Source organism: Bidens hawaiensis, unplaced genomic scaffold (genome assembly GCF_021521415.1).
Source record: "Bidens hawaiensis isolate Kalapana, Puna unplaced genomic scaffold, B.hawaiensis_p1.1 tig00006607_1, whole genome shotgun sequence".
Taxonomy (NCBI): domain Eukaryota; kingdom Viridiplantae; phylum Streptophyta; class Magnoliopsida; order Asterales; family Asteraceae; genus Bidens; species Bidens hawaiensis.
This window is the reverse complement of record NW_027491446.1, coordinates 698,273-711,575: the sequence shown is the minus strand read 5'-3', so window position 1 is coordinate 711,575 and position 13,303 is coordinate 698,273.

Genomic DNA, 13,303 nt, shown 5'->3' with positions numbered 1-13,303 from the left:
CTCGCGCCCCCGTTAGAGCCCCCCACACCCCTCAGCCTAAGCTAGTATTACAACATAAGTCCACAAGTCAAGTTGATGTTGATGGAGGGAGGGAGTTAACACCTTAAATTTGTATAATACAATATAATAATATTATTATATAAAAAGCTATTGTTTAAAATATATAACTTAAATTATTTTCCAATCAGTTTTAATGTGTTTATATATATATTTTTTTGTGGAACACTTAAGCATACTTTTGCACTAGTCATATTTTTATATAGTAAATGTAACTATTTTATAATTTGTTTTTGTTTGTTAATTTTCAATAACATTATCTACTTAGAGCACTTTTAAAGCTTGCATTTTGTCGGACGTCCGCTCCAAGAGGACACCTGGGTGGCGGACTAGAGGTGATGGAGAAATCCCTACGTGGAAACGGACATAAATTTTTAACAAATTTAAAAGTTTCAAACCGGGGTTCAACAGGGGGACCCTCTTGGCCTTTCCTTTTTGCCTTAGTTTTGCACCCACGTATTCATCAAATCAGAATTCGGTGCAAGCTTCTCTTTCATGCTTGGTACTTGGATGATAGTACGATTATCGGGGACACTAGAGGTGGCCAAAACATTAGATATTATCAGGTCTGAGGGGCCTCATTTGGGTTTTGAATTAAACGTGAAAAAAACAAAGTTATTTTGGCTAACATGCAATGGGGTGAAGGTGCAGGAGGGGTTGTTCCCTTGCGGGATTGGAAGGTCGATGCTTGGTGTGAAACTCCTTGGTGGTGCTGTAAGCCGGGATGCGGGGTTTATCAGCAGTTTGGCTATGAAAAGGGCATCTAGCGCTGTGGAACTGATGAGCGGTCTCCCAAGACTTCGGGATCCTCAATGCGAGCTTCTTTGCTTCGCTCATGTATGGGAGTCGCAAAGATTTTGTTCGGTTTGAGAACATGCCAACCTATGTATGTGGGGGAAGCAGTTTCTATATTTAACAATGGCCTTCGAAGGGAGATTGAGGAAATCGTGGTTTGTGGGGGTCCGTTCTTCTGGGATCTCCAATGGAGGTTGACATCACTTCTTACCCATTTTGGGGGGTTGGGTCTATGTTCCGAGGATGTATCTACATATGCTTTTGTGGCTTCGAGAGCACAATCGTGGTGTTTGCAAGACCATATTCTTCAGGGTTGTGATATTTATGGGTTGGACTCTGATTATGGGTGTGCGATGGATCGTTTACGTACTTCACTTCTAGATTTTGATCTTAGCGGGTTCTCTAATAAGGACAACCCCCCCCCATAAAGCCCAACAATTGTGGCGAGTGCCTTATTTAGTGGAATCGCCCAGAGAGAGTTTAGAAGTGAAGTTTGATCTATCCCCTCGTCAAAAGGCGGTGTTTGAATGTCTTCAGGCTCCTCGGGCTCAGGTGTTTCTAACGACAATACCCATTGAAGGATTGGGCCAACATATGTCGGGTTTGGAGTATCGGACTTTCCTTAAGTACCGGTTAATGATCCCTGTGTTTCCGGCTGATGAGCCTCGCCCAATTTGTCGCAAGGTCTGTTTGGATTATTTTGGAGACCATGCGATGCATTGCAAAGAATTATCTGGCTTTAAATACATACATGATTTGGTTAGGGATGTTCTCTGTGATGTTCTTAAACGAGCAAGAATTTCTGCTAAAAATGAGGCCTCTATTAACTTTCTCACGGATCCTCTTGAAGGGAAGTCTACTTTATGACCAACTGATATTCTTGTGTTCGGGTGGGCAGGGGGAACACGCTGTGTGGATCTTACAGGAGTGTTTTCTCTTGTTGGGCTCAGGAACCGTGGGTTTGTTGTGGGTCAGACTGCATTGAAGGCTGAATCGGGCAAAGTTGTTAAACACGAGAAAACTTGTTTAGAGAATCAACATGTCTTTCTCCCATTTGTTTTTGATACATTTGGTTTTCTGCCCCAGGGGCTGTGAATTTTTAGAGTAGGGTTCAGTGTGTCGTACACGAAACCTCTTCAGCTCCTAGGTCCCAAAGCTTCGTTTTTAGTAGGATTGGCTTTGATATTCAAAAGGGGTTGCGGCGCAGCTTGTTGCCCGTTTTCCTGCCACTTTATTGTAATCGTTTTATATACAAAACTGTCTTGAAATTTAAAAAAAAAGGCCAATTTAAAATTTGAAATATATATATATATATATTACCGTTTTCAAATGGTTAAAAAATCTTTTTACCCCGTTAATTACCTATTCTTCTCTAGAAAAACCACTTGTACTATAAATGGAATACAATCAGCTTTACCTTTTAAAAAAAAAGCGGTAACAATTTTTCGATTTCGAAACCTGATCCATTAGATGAACATGAAAAACCCTCAAGTTGTTGAGCCGAGCAACGCTTTGGTTGGCGAACCGTACAATAATATAATTGTTGAACCATACAACTCTTGCTGTCGTGCCGCACACGCTTTGGGTTTTAGAAGATGGTCAAGCGGACGATGAGTTGGATTATAATGATCCCGATATAGATGATTGGGATTGTAATAAATTGGATCATCCATGTTTTGATCCTTATACCCACGAGGAGGGTTCGGACTTGTCAAGTGATGATTGCCACTGGAAGTAATCAAACCATTTATCTTACGTTTTACTTTTATTTATGTAATTATTTTGATTTCTGATTTTATATTATATTTTATTATTTAAATATATATGAAATATAAAATTTTAAAATATTATAAAAGTATTTTTATTTATATAAATTAGTTGTAGAAGTAGGTAATGATGTGAACTGAAGAAACGCGAATTCAACCATGGTTGAACGGGACTTCCACAGGGTGCAGCCAGTAGAATGTCTTGAATCTAAGGATGTTGAATATTGAGATCTACGAGTGTAAAATGTAGAGAAAGCAATCGTGTAGTGGATGTTAGAAGGAAAAGACGCTTCTAGCTTAAACTAACGTCGTCATCGCCTTCATAATGGTCTCTCCATGCATACAAGTGTATAAAGTACAAAGAGGTAGCATGAGGTTAAAGAGGGTGAGAATTGGAATCATTTACTATTTGGTGGAGCCTCCTATTTATAACCGGTGGTGTGGAGTATTGTGAACAACTTATTCGGCTACATCGCGAGGGAATATATGGTTTGTCAATTCTTAAGTCATCATAGTGGAGGTTCTGGATGTCTTTTTGTGCAGGGTCCATTGTTTAGTACTATTGTCTCCTTTGTGTGGCCATTTTGGTGGTCTCGCGCATACCTGTTGTACAAGCGGCAATTTCCTGTTGGTGCCTTTACCTGCGCAGTTCTGGTGTTGCAGTGGTCCTTGTTGTACCTTCTCTTACACGATATACTCGTCTGGTATGCGTTTGCATATGTGTTTTTTTTTCTTTTGGCGTTTGCAATACTTGGAATCCTAAATTACAATCCAAATAACTCTCCCCACCCACCCCACACTTGAACTTACATTGCCAATCACCCTTTAAAATGTGAGTTTCATTTATCACCAAGAGACATGGTTGTGATTTCCATGTACACAGCCTTCTGATCCCTTTATAGCACACGACTATGTTAATTAAACTTACGTAGTCTTCTGCATTGTCATATTTTCTTTCCTTCCCTACTACAATGGCAAAATATGAAATACTCTCGGGGACAGAAGTTGTCTGAATCAGTTACAAAATATATGTAATGTGCTAAATATATCTAAAGTAATTATATTAACACTTTAGTAATTATTAGGTTTTGAACAACAATTATTATTATTAGTTTGTTACTCATAATACTGTTATAAAATAACGACCTATTAGCAACCAACATTCATAGTAGATGAATATAAGAACACATATAGAGAGAGGTAGTATAGAATGATGATTGAGAGAAGTATTCTCATTGAGTATATTAGATCAAATACAAGAAGGCTCTATTTATAAGAATACAATATGAGTACAAACTAAATGCTAAGATGGGAGTTAGAACATAGATAGTCACCACAACATAAATGTTCATAACACTCCCCCTTGTCTATCAATGTTATAAATGAAAATAACATCGTACTCCTTTAATACGCTTGGTGGTGTTGCCTCGTTAAAAATCTTGCTAGGAAAACCCATTGGGACAAAACCATAGCTAAGGGAAAAAGAGTGCAACGCGTATTATACTCCCCCTCATTTGCACATCCTTCATGTGACGGGTTTCAATCTTGTGAGAAAGTTTGTTTAAGACTTTTGTAGCTAACAACCCGCCGCTTGATGGTGTAGTGTACACTTCCTTATTTGGAGTAATGTTGTATTATCTTCGTGCATGACTTGTAGTGCCTCGTGTTGTAATAAGTGACTTGTAATGCGTCTTTTTGTAAATAAGTACCGCAACATCCATAACTTTGTTATATTACATTCCCTGCATTAATACGACTAACCAAGCCCCTTTTTCTACGGGTTAGCAAAATATAAATTCATATATTACATACCTTTCATGTATCAAAATCTTTGTTTAGATCATTTCGGTGTCTCTTCACTAAAAACAAATTATATATTATCAATAAATAAATAATATTTGTATAGTTATGTATAACTAGCAAAAAATATTTCATAAATTGCAATAAACTATGGTACTTCTCGACCAAGAATTTCTAATTAGAGTAACAGAATTTTGTTCTGTATGAGATGAATTTCATCCATATTAAATGTTTCAACATCTTCTATATGAAGTTTGATTGGTATAAAAATATGACTATACAAATGCTCTACCCGCATATCATCTCTTTATGAGTTACAACATCAACATGATTGTCACACCCCAACCTACGGCGGAAATGCCGGGGTGCGAACTGATTGTCACAGCTCTCAAGGTACTATTATGCAATATTAAATGTGTCAATATTTATTAAATTTAATTAAATATTCAAGTACATCAAACATATAAATAAACAAGTACAACAAACATCCAACATTAAATTCTTGTGTCTTCTTCTCTAACATGCATCCTAAGTTGTTTTAAACAATCTTGATAATCACGTCACACGATAACCTGCATATGCGTTAAAAATACAAATAGGTTTTGTCAACACAAGGTTGAGTGAGTAAATCACCAGATTTGAGACACTATATAATAATATGTAAAAGTGCAAACTGATAAGCCATAGCACATAACAGTCAAACAATTATAAAGAAAGCTAACCATAAAGAAAGGGCTCAACCAATCCATATAAATGGACATTGGCTACCAAGAAAGGACTAAACCGCACCATAAAAATGGACATCGGTTGCCGAAGTAAGCAATAGCATACAAATAAGCAAGTAAGCAAATAGCAAGGTAGGAAAACTGATAAATACACAAGGATAAACAGTTGCGGTTGAGTACTATATAATATAAAAATATCTATGAACGCATATGTCCCCAAAACGGTTAAAATAAGTAAAAGAGGGGAGTGAAATACTCACCTTCCTTAGCAATAAGCAAGAGACAAACGAATGCAGTAAGAATGGTAGTAAACAAGAGTTGCACTCTTCGGAAGTTATCGACAAGAAATCCTCGTACCAAGATCAGAGAGGGATTAATCAGACAGAAGCTGGCCGGCGTTAACAGGTTATGAACGAACAGCAGATAGACCAAACTAATCTAATTAAGTATAGGGGTAATGTCAGCTAGGGTTAGATGATTGTGTATACAAGTTTAATTGAATTAATACAAACGATTTCTTGTGTAATAAGTCCATTTTAGGGTCAGCTAAGCGAATTTAGAAATATGAATCATAATTGATGGGTTTAAAAAAATTAAAGTGTCGGTAGGTCGCGAAAGGTAAGTATTCTATGATATTGATTCAATTTCTATATTTTTTGCGAGAATTGAGGTTCAAGACGTGAATTCGTATAAACGGATCAGTAAACGAGTCGTGGTTAGGTGATTACGGGTCAATGGGTAATCGGGTTTACAGGTTGTTGGGTTAATGGATTATAAAAATCAGAAATTGCGAATCAGTCCTTGGAGGTTAGAGATGGAAACAGAAATGGTTTAAAGTTTAGTTTTTGGGTTAATAATGTATAAATAATTAGTTAATAATATAATAATAATCAAATAACTCAATAAACGTGATATTATTTAAATAACCCGAACATTGAAATGGGTCAGATTTTATATACATATTAGATTTTTCAAAAAGTCCGAGTTGTTACAGTCTCCCCTACTTTAGGGAATTTCGTCCCAAAATTAAAGGATATTATAACAAAACCATTACCGTTTGAGGAAAATAAAATTTAAAAATTTAAAAAAACTTATCATAGCACAAAACTTTGAATAGTTAAAATAACGCTTCAAATGAAAATTCGATAAGGACACTTATATATAGGATGTACCATCGGCGTATCCACCATGTCCTTATCATTTTTACATTTGTACCATTATTTCAACTACTTCCAATTCTATATTATAACACACAATCTTACGCTTCATGATTTCCATGCGAGGAATCTGATAATTATGTTCCGGACCATAATTATTTTCATCGTCGGATGGTCCACATGGTTCGTCCCATCGTGTGGATTAAAAAACATGATTTCAAGAAACAAGGAATTTAAGGAGTTTTAATTATAACAATAGAAAATCACCATATGTGTAAAACAATTTCAAAAGTTGTAGTGTGTTAATAAAGGAAATTTCTAAGACGTCTTTCAAACGTAAAAATATAAATATTTAAAGTTGGAAAAAAGAGATAACTTCTTAATAGTTAAGGTGAATGGGTTGTAATGAGTGAGGATAAGGAAATAAGATAGATGTAGGCTTTAATAAACTATCTATTTAAATAAAAGGAACTTTATTCATGAAATAAATGATAAAAGATAAATAGTTCAAATGAAAAATAATCCAAGGCCATAAGGAGGCGTTACAATACGTAATTAAAGACAAAATAACTTAAGATAGATAAAAGGAACGGCAAAGTTTTCACGGTCTTTGAGTAGCTTAATTGATGTGACTTGGAGCACCATGAGGAGTTACATTCATAGAGGTTGGAGCAGTCGAGGTAGATTGACTTGGGATAGCTTGAATAGTTTGCAAAAAGGTTGTCTGATGGAAATATGTTCGGTGAAATTGAGTTTGCGGGTGCGGGGTTTGATACTGTTGGGTTAAGTCTGGGTGACCTTGATTGATAGGAGGAGCTTGAGGACATGAGGTTGATGGGTTTGAGTTTGGTGTGCATGGGTCAAGTAGTAGGGTACAGTCATAGTTTAGCTGGTTGAGCATGGATATGATGAGGACACGAATTACGGAGATGGTTTAGGTCTCCACAATGGTAGCAAGCACGGGCATTAGGAACACCAGGTTGAGAAGTTGGCATAATACCGTTTCGAGAAACAGGCGTATCAAATCGTTGTGGAGAAGTTGGTGCTCTACGGACTTGACGACAGGCATTAGCAAGATGGTCATAGCGGTTACAATTGGTGCAAAGACGAAAATTGAGGTTGATCAGGTGGTGACGGTTGCAAGTCTTGCAGATGGGGTGTGCTCCTTTGTAAGGTCTCTTTTTCGAACAAGAGGCTCGCGGTTGAGTAGGATTGGTTGCAGTCGGGTTCTTACGTTTCTTGTTTTGAGTATGAGTGGTGGTAGATGATTCGCCGTTACCAGCAGATATATTAGTGGTAAAAGTTGGACCAGTTGCGTTGATGTTTTGAATTTGGGTCACAATCCTAGGGATCGCAGCAGCTATCTCTTTGGCGATACAGGCAGCCATACGGTGACTTTGAGAATCAAATGATTGATGTCGAGGATAACGTTGGTTTCTTGAATGAGACATTCTATAGGGACCAAAAATAACGATTTATAAGATGAAGGTTAAATTGAGGAAGTCAATAGATTAACAAAATGGTTAAGTATATAGATAACTTATGATAACGTTGCCTTGAGAAGTAAAGGGATTGCGTCATGAGGATTAAAAGTAAAAGTTTAAAAGATGAGGGGGGTACATTGCGTAAATAGTTATTAAATGATGTAGTCAATAAGATTAATGTGTGGTGACTACATGAGGAGTTAAGTCAGTTTAAAATTTAGATTATTATTAAGTTTACAATAAACTAATGAAATATAAAATGTGGATATTGGCTTCCCATGAGCTTTCCATGGCAATTTGAATGGCCCAACGAACTAACGAAAAACAACTGAGTTGGACAGTCCATGAGCGTTACATGGCATTTCGATTGCCCCAACTATTTAATGAATTAACAATGCAATGAAGTTTGTCGGCCCAATGAGCGTTACACGGCGTTTTAACCGACCAAGCTAAATAACGAAATATCGAAATAAATTGGGTAGTCGGAGAATCTTGTGAATCACCACGTTGATTACTCAAACAAAAATATGAAATCAAGTTAAAAAATGAATAGTAGGAGTGCCCATGGGTTCGATGGATTTTTCACCCAACTAACCATTTAAATAACGGAATACCATAATCAGGAAAACCGAGTTTAGCCACGAATCACCGTGAATTCGGTTAAAATCAACCTAAGGTGTCGGTCATATGGCATTTATGGGTCTCGCTCGGGTCCATAGGGTTGAGTACTATGGTCAGGTTATCACCCATGTAAGGAATAGCGTCTTACCTTTGGTTCTTGGAACCGTTTTGCCAGTGCCCAACTCATAGTTTCTCTTCCCTTTTCATTTATCGTAGGGACATGCAACATAACCTAGCCTTAAGGTGTACGAGTGAAAACAACAGGTGGGAATTCTTAAGGAATTTCCCGAAAATAAAAGCAATCTAATTTTTGAAAAGTTTTCTTTGAATGTTGAGGCATAGCCTCGGAGTTTGCATGTGTGTGTGCATAACAATACAATAATTAGTAAATAATTATCTAGGAAAGCTGTAAACAATTAATTTTGAACACATAGGCAAACAGATAGGCACATATAGGGCTCCTAAACATGTGTCTAAGGCAATTTCTAACGACCTATCTTAAACCTTCGGCTCTAATACCAATCTGTCACACCTCAAACTACGGCGAAAATGCCGGGGCGCGAACTGATTGTCACAGCTCTCAAGGTACTATTATGCAATATTAAATGTGTCAATATTTATTAAATTTAATTAAATATTCAAGTACATCAAACATATAAATAAACAAGTACAACAAACATCCAACATTAAATTCTTGTGTCTTCTTCTCTAACATGCATCCTAAGTTGCTTTAAACAATCTTGATAATCATGTCACACGATAACCTGCATATGCGTTAAAAATACAAATAGGTTTTGTCAACACAAGGTTGAGTGAGTAAATCACCAGATTTGAGACACTATATAATAATATGTAAAAGTTCAAACTGATCCTGTGAGATATACAGATAAGCCATAGCACATATCAGTCAAACAATTATAAAGAAAGCTAACCATAAAGAAAGGGCTCAACCAATCCATATAAATGGACATTGGCTACCAAGAAAGGACTGAACCGCACCATAAAAATGGACATCGGTTGCCGAAGTAAGCAATAGCATACAAATAAGCAAGTAAGCAAATAGCAAGGTAGGAAAACTGATATACACACAAGGATAAACAGTTGCGGTTGAGTACTATATAATATAAAAATATCTATGAACGTATATGTCCCCAAAATGGTTAAAATAAGTAAAAGAGGGGAGTAAAATACTCACCTTAGCAATAAGCAAGAGACAAACGAATGCGATAAGAACGGTAGTAAACAAGAGTTACACTCTTCGGAAGTTATCGACGAGATATCCTCGTACGAAGATCAGAGAGGGATTAATCAGACAGAAGCTGGCCGGCACTAACAGGTTATGAACGAACAGCAGATAGACCAAACTAATCTAATTAAGTATTGGGGTAATGTCAGCTAGGGTTAGATGATTGTGTATACAAGTTTAATTGAATTAATATGAACGATTTCTTGTGTAATAAGTCCAGTTTAGGGTCGGCTAAGCGAATTTAGAAATACGAATCAGAATTGATGGGTTTAACAAAATTAAAGTGTCGGTAGGCCGCGAAAGGTAAGTATTCTATGAATATTGATTCAATTTCTATATTTGTTGCGAGAATTGAGGTTCAAGACGCGAATTTGTATAAACGGATCAGTATACGTGTCGTGGTTAGGTGATTACGGGTCAATGGGTAATCGGGTTAACAGGTTGTTGGGTTAATGGATTATAAAAATCAGAAATTGCGAATCAGTCCTTGGAGGTTAGAGATGGAAACATAAATGGTTTAAAGTTAAGTTTTTTGGTTAATAATGTATAAATAATTAATTAATAATATAATAATAATCAAATAACTCAATAAACGTGATATTTTATTTAAATAACCCGAACATTGAAATGGGTCGGGTTTTATATACATATTAGATTTTTCGAAAAGTCCAAGTTGTTACAATGATTTTAAAATGTTCAAACAGGTGGATCGAATATATCATATTCGTATCTCTTTTCCCCGATATAATCACTGAGTTGATTATAACATGTCTGACTCAGCTATATAAGTTCACATTAGAACTTGTTAACTTCATATAGCAAATTTCTTGAGTTTTAGTTTAAATGCTTCATGCGTGTATAGTTTGTCATGGATTTCCTTCCATGTTGAGCAATAATGTATAAAATTTTAATCTTCAAGAGTTTTGCACATAACTTCATCTTTTTACCACATCATTTTTTATATCATATTCAAAGATACCATCAACAATTATCTTATTTTCATTTCATATTGCACAATTCGTATACATAGTTTATTGAATATCACTATATGCTTAGTGATGCATAGGATTTACATCATTAAAATGTTTACTTTTAAGCAATGAATCATCTTAGGGAACTCACAAGGAGTTTCATTTGTATTTCATTCATCATAGTATACAAGAATTATAATGTGCTCGGATTCAATTTATATATTGCAGTCATATCGTTCTCGAGAACTTTATATGATTTTGGCAACTTAAATCCTTTGAAGATTTCATACAAATTTCATTTTAAATATATATTAGGCATATATCAAATCTCTCTTGTATAACCAGTTAAACTTGTTGTATCCACCATTCAAGAATATGTCTTCTCATAATTAATTATGAGTTTTCATAAAATACTTTTTGCCACCATTTGTGCCTTATATTTCATAATGTCACATTTCTCATTATGCTTCTGCACAAAGGCTCATTTGTATCTAACGTATTTTACAATCGTTAGTTGTAGGGACCAATTGCATGAAACTTCTAGATTCGTGAGTGATTTCATTTTTGCTTCACTTGTGTCTTTTTTCTTTTTATTCATTTAAAATTTCATTTATCAGCAAAACTTAATTCATGATCTTCATCTTTTCCATTATTTCAAGCGCTATACAAAACTATCAACGACGTCGATTTTCTGTCGATTCCACACATTTTCAGACATGATATAATATATTGAGATCTCTTTATTCAGGTACCTTAGGTTCTTCTGGAACCATCATGTCTAATGTCTCTTCGGGAGACCTTTATATTGTACCTCGACTTGACCATTTTCATTACCTGCTCCATTTTCGAGGATTTTTATAATGGGAACCGAATAGTCTACCATGCTTCAGGCACGCCATAGACTTATCACTAATATATTGTTGTCCTTCAGGGACACTAATCTTAATCGGAGCACTAGCAGTTGGTATATGCGACTTGGCTAGTCACTTTGTGTAGGTCAGTAAATGTGTCTAGTAATTAATTCGCATATTCTTGTAAATGAATTATCTTTTGAACTTCTGGTTCACAAATTATATTTTATTTTTAGCTTGAGGATCAATATGACATAATGATAATTCATTTCAACTTTTTTCTTTATTTTCCAACTGCTTCTTATCTCCCCCCTAATGTTGGAAATATTATTTTGCTGAAGTAGAAATCAATAAATTGAGTCGTAAACGAATACCACGTTAATGACTCTAAATGCATAGTTATCAATACTTTTCCGCATATAACATATATTCTCAACTTTCCTTGGTGTCTCATCTTTGTGTGTATGATGGATCAATTTTAATACATACTGCACACCAAAATCAAATATGGAAAATCTTTGGTTTCTGACCTAAAGCCAGTTGTAATGGGGAGGAAGTATTATAATTTATTGGTTTGATGTGAATTAATATCAAAATGTAAAAACACATGTTCCAACGTAAACATATGAACTTTTGCTCTCATGATTATTAGATTTGCAATCAATCAGAGACGTGTGTTCATCGTCTTCGACAAAAGCAATTTTTGCAACAACATTCATCACATATAGTTTAACACGTATTCCAATAATCATTAGTGATATGAGAATCAAGATCACCGCTTGTATAAAAAATAGTTTATAAGAATGTGCTTGCTATCAGCTAAGTCACAAGTCACGCAAACTTCAGGTTGCGAATTTGATAACCATTTAGACGATGCATCGATTTAAAAATACTAAATGGTATCATGTAGGGATATGCATATCCTTTTTTTCATTTTCATAGTGTATTAGAGATTTACACCCAACTTAGTTGGTTAATAATTAACTTCCCCTTGAGAGCAAACATCGTATGTTTTATTACCATGAAGAACTTTCTGGTTCTTCAATTTCCACATCATCAATGACTCGGAATGGTCTAACCGGTCAAACCAACATATTAAACTCATGATTCATAAATTTCATGCTTATGATCATATATGCTTTAGTTTCACTCGTGTTTGTTTGATACACGATAGAAAATATGAAAACATAATGTATTATCGTTTCAAACGTTCATGTTATAACACATGTCGTGTAATTTATTCTCGTATAATTACTCCCTTGGTACACCACTTCTTGTGGTCAATTTTAATATTAACATGGTTGATCTCATTATTAACGCAAGAGTTACTACAATTTCCTTATTTATCATGATCATGATCTTTATAACGATCATTGTATAATCATCACTTTATTAACAAATTTACTCGCATTATTAGCGTGAGCATCATAACAATTTCTTTATTAACCAGGGTCATAGACTTTACACCAATCATTATATCATCACATTCACTTTAAGGAATTGATATTAACCAAACACTTTTATGGTAACATAACTACAATTTCCTTAGTCATGTACATAATCGCGAGCTTTACACCTATTATTCTATCAAAATTTCATGGTGGGCGTTTTCATCGTGGTCGTTTCAAATCTTGTATATTATTTAACAATCTTGCTACTTCATGAGCATATATGAAGCATGACAAATGCTAATTAGTTTATTCAACATTTTCTTATGAATAATCTTCTCATCACATAAATATCAGTTGATGGGTAATTGTGATTAAGTAATGCTCATTTTACAAATGTCTATAAGATTTAGAGAGTTTGACACAGGAAGTGTCATATTAT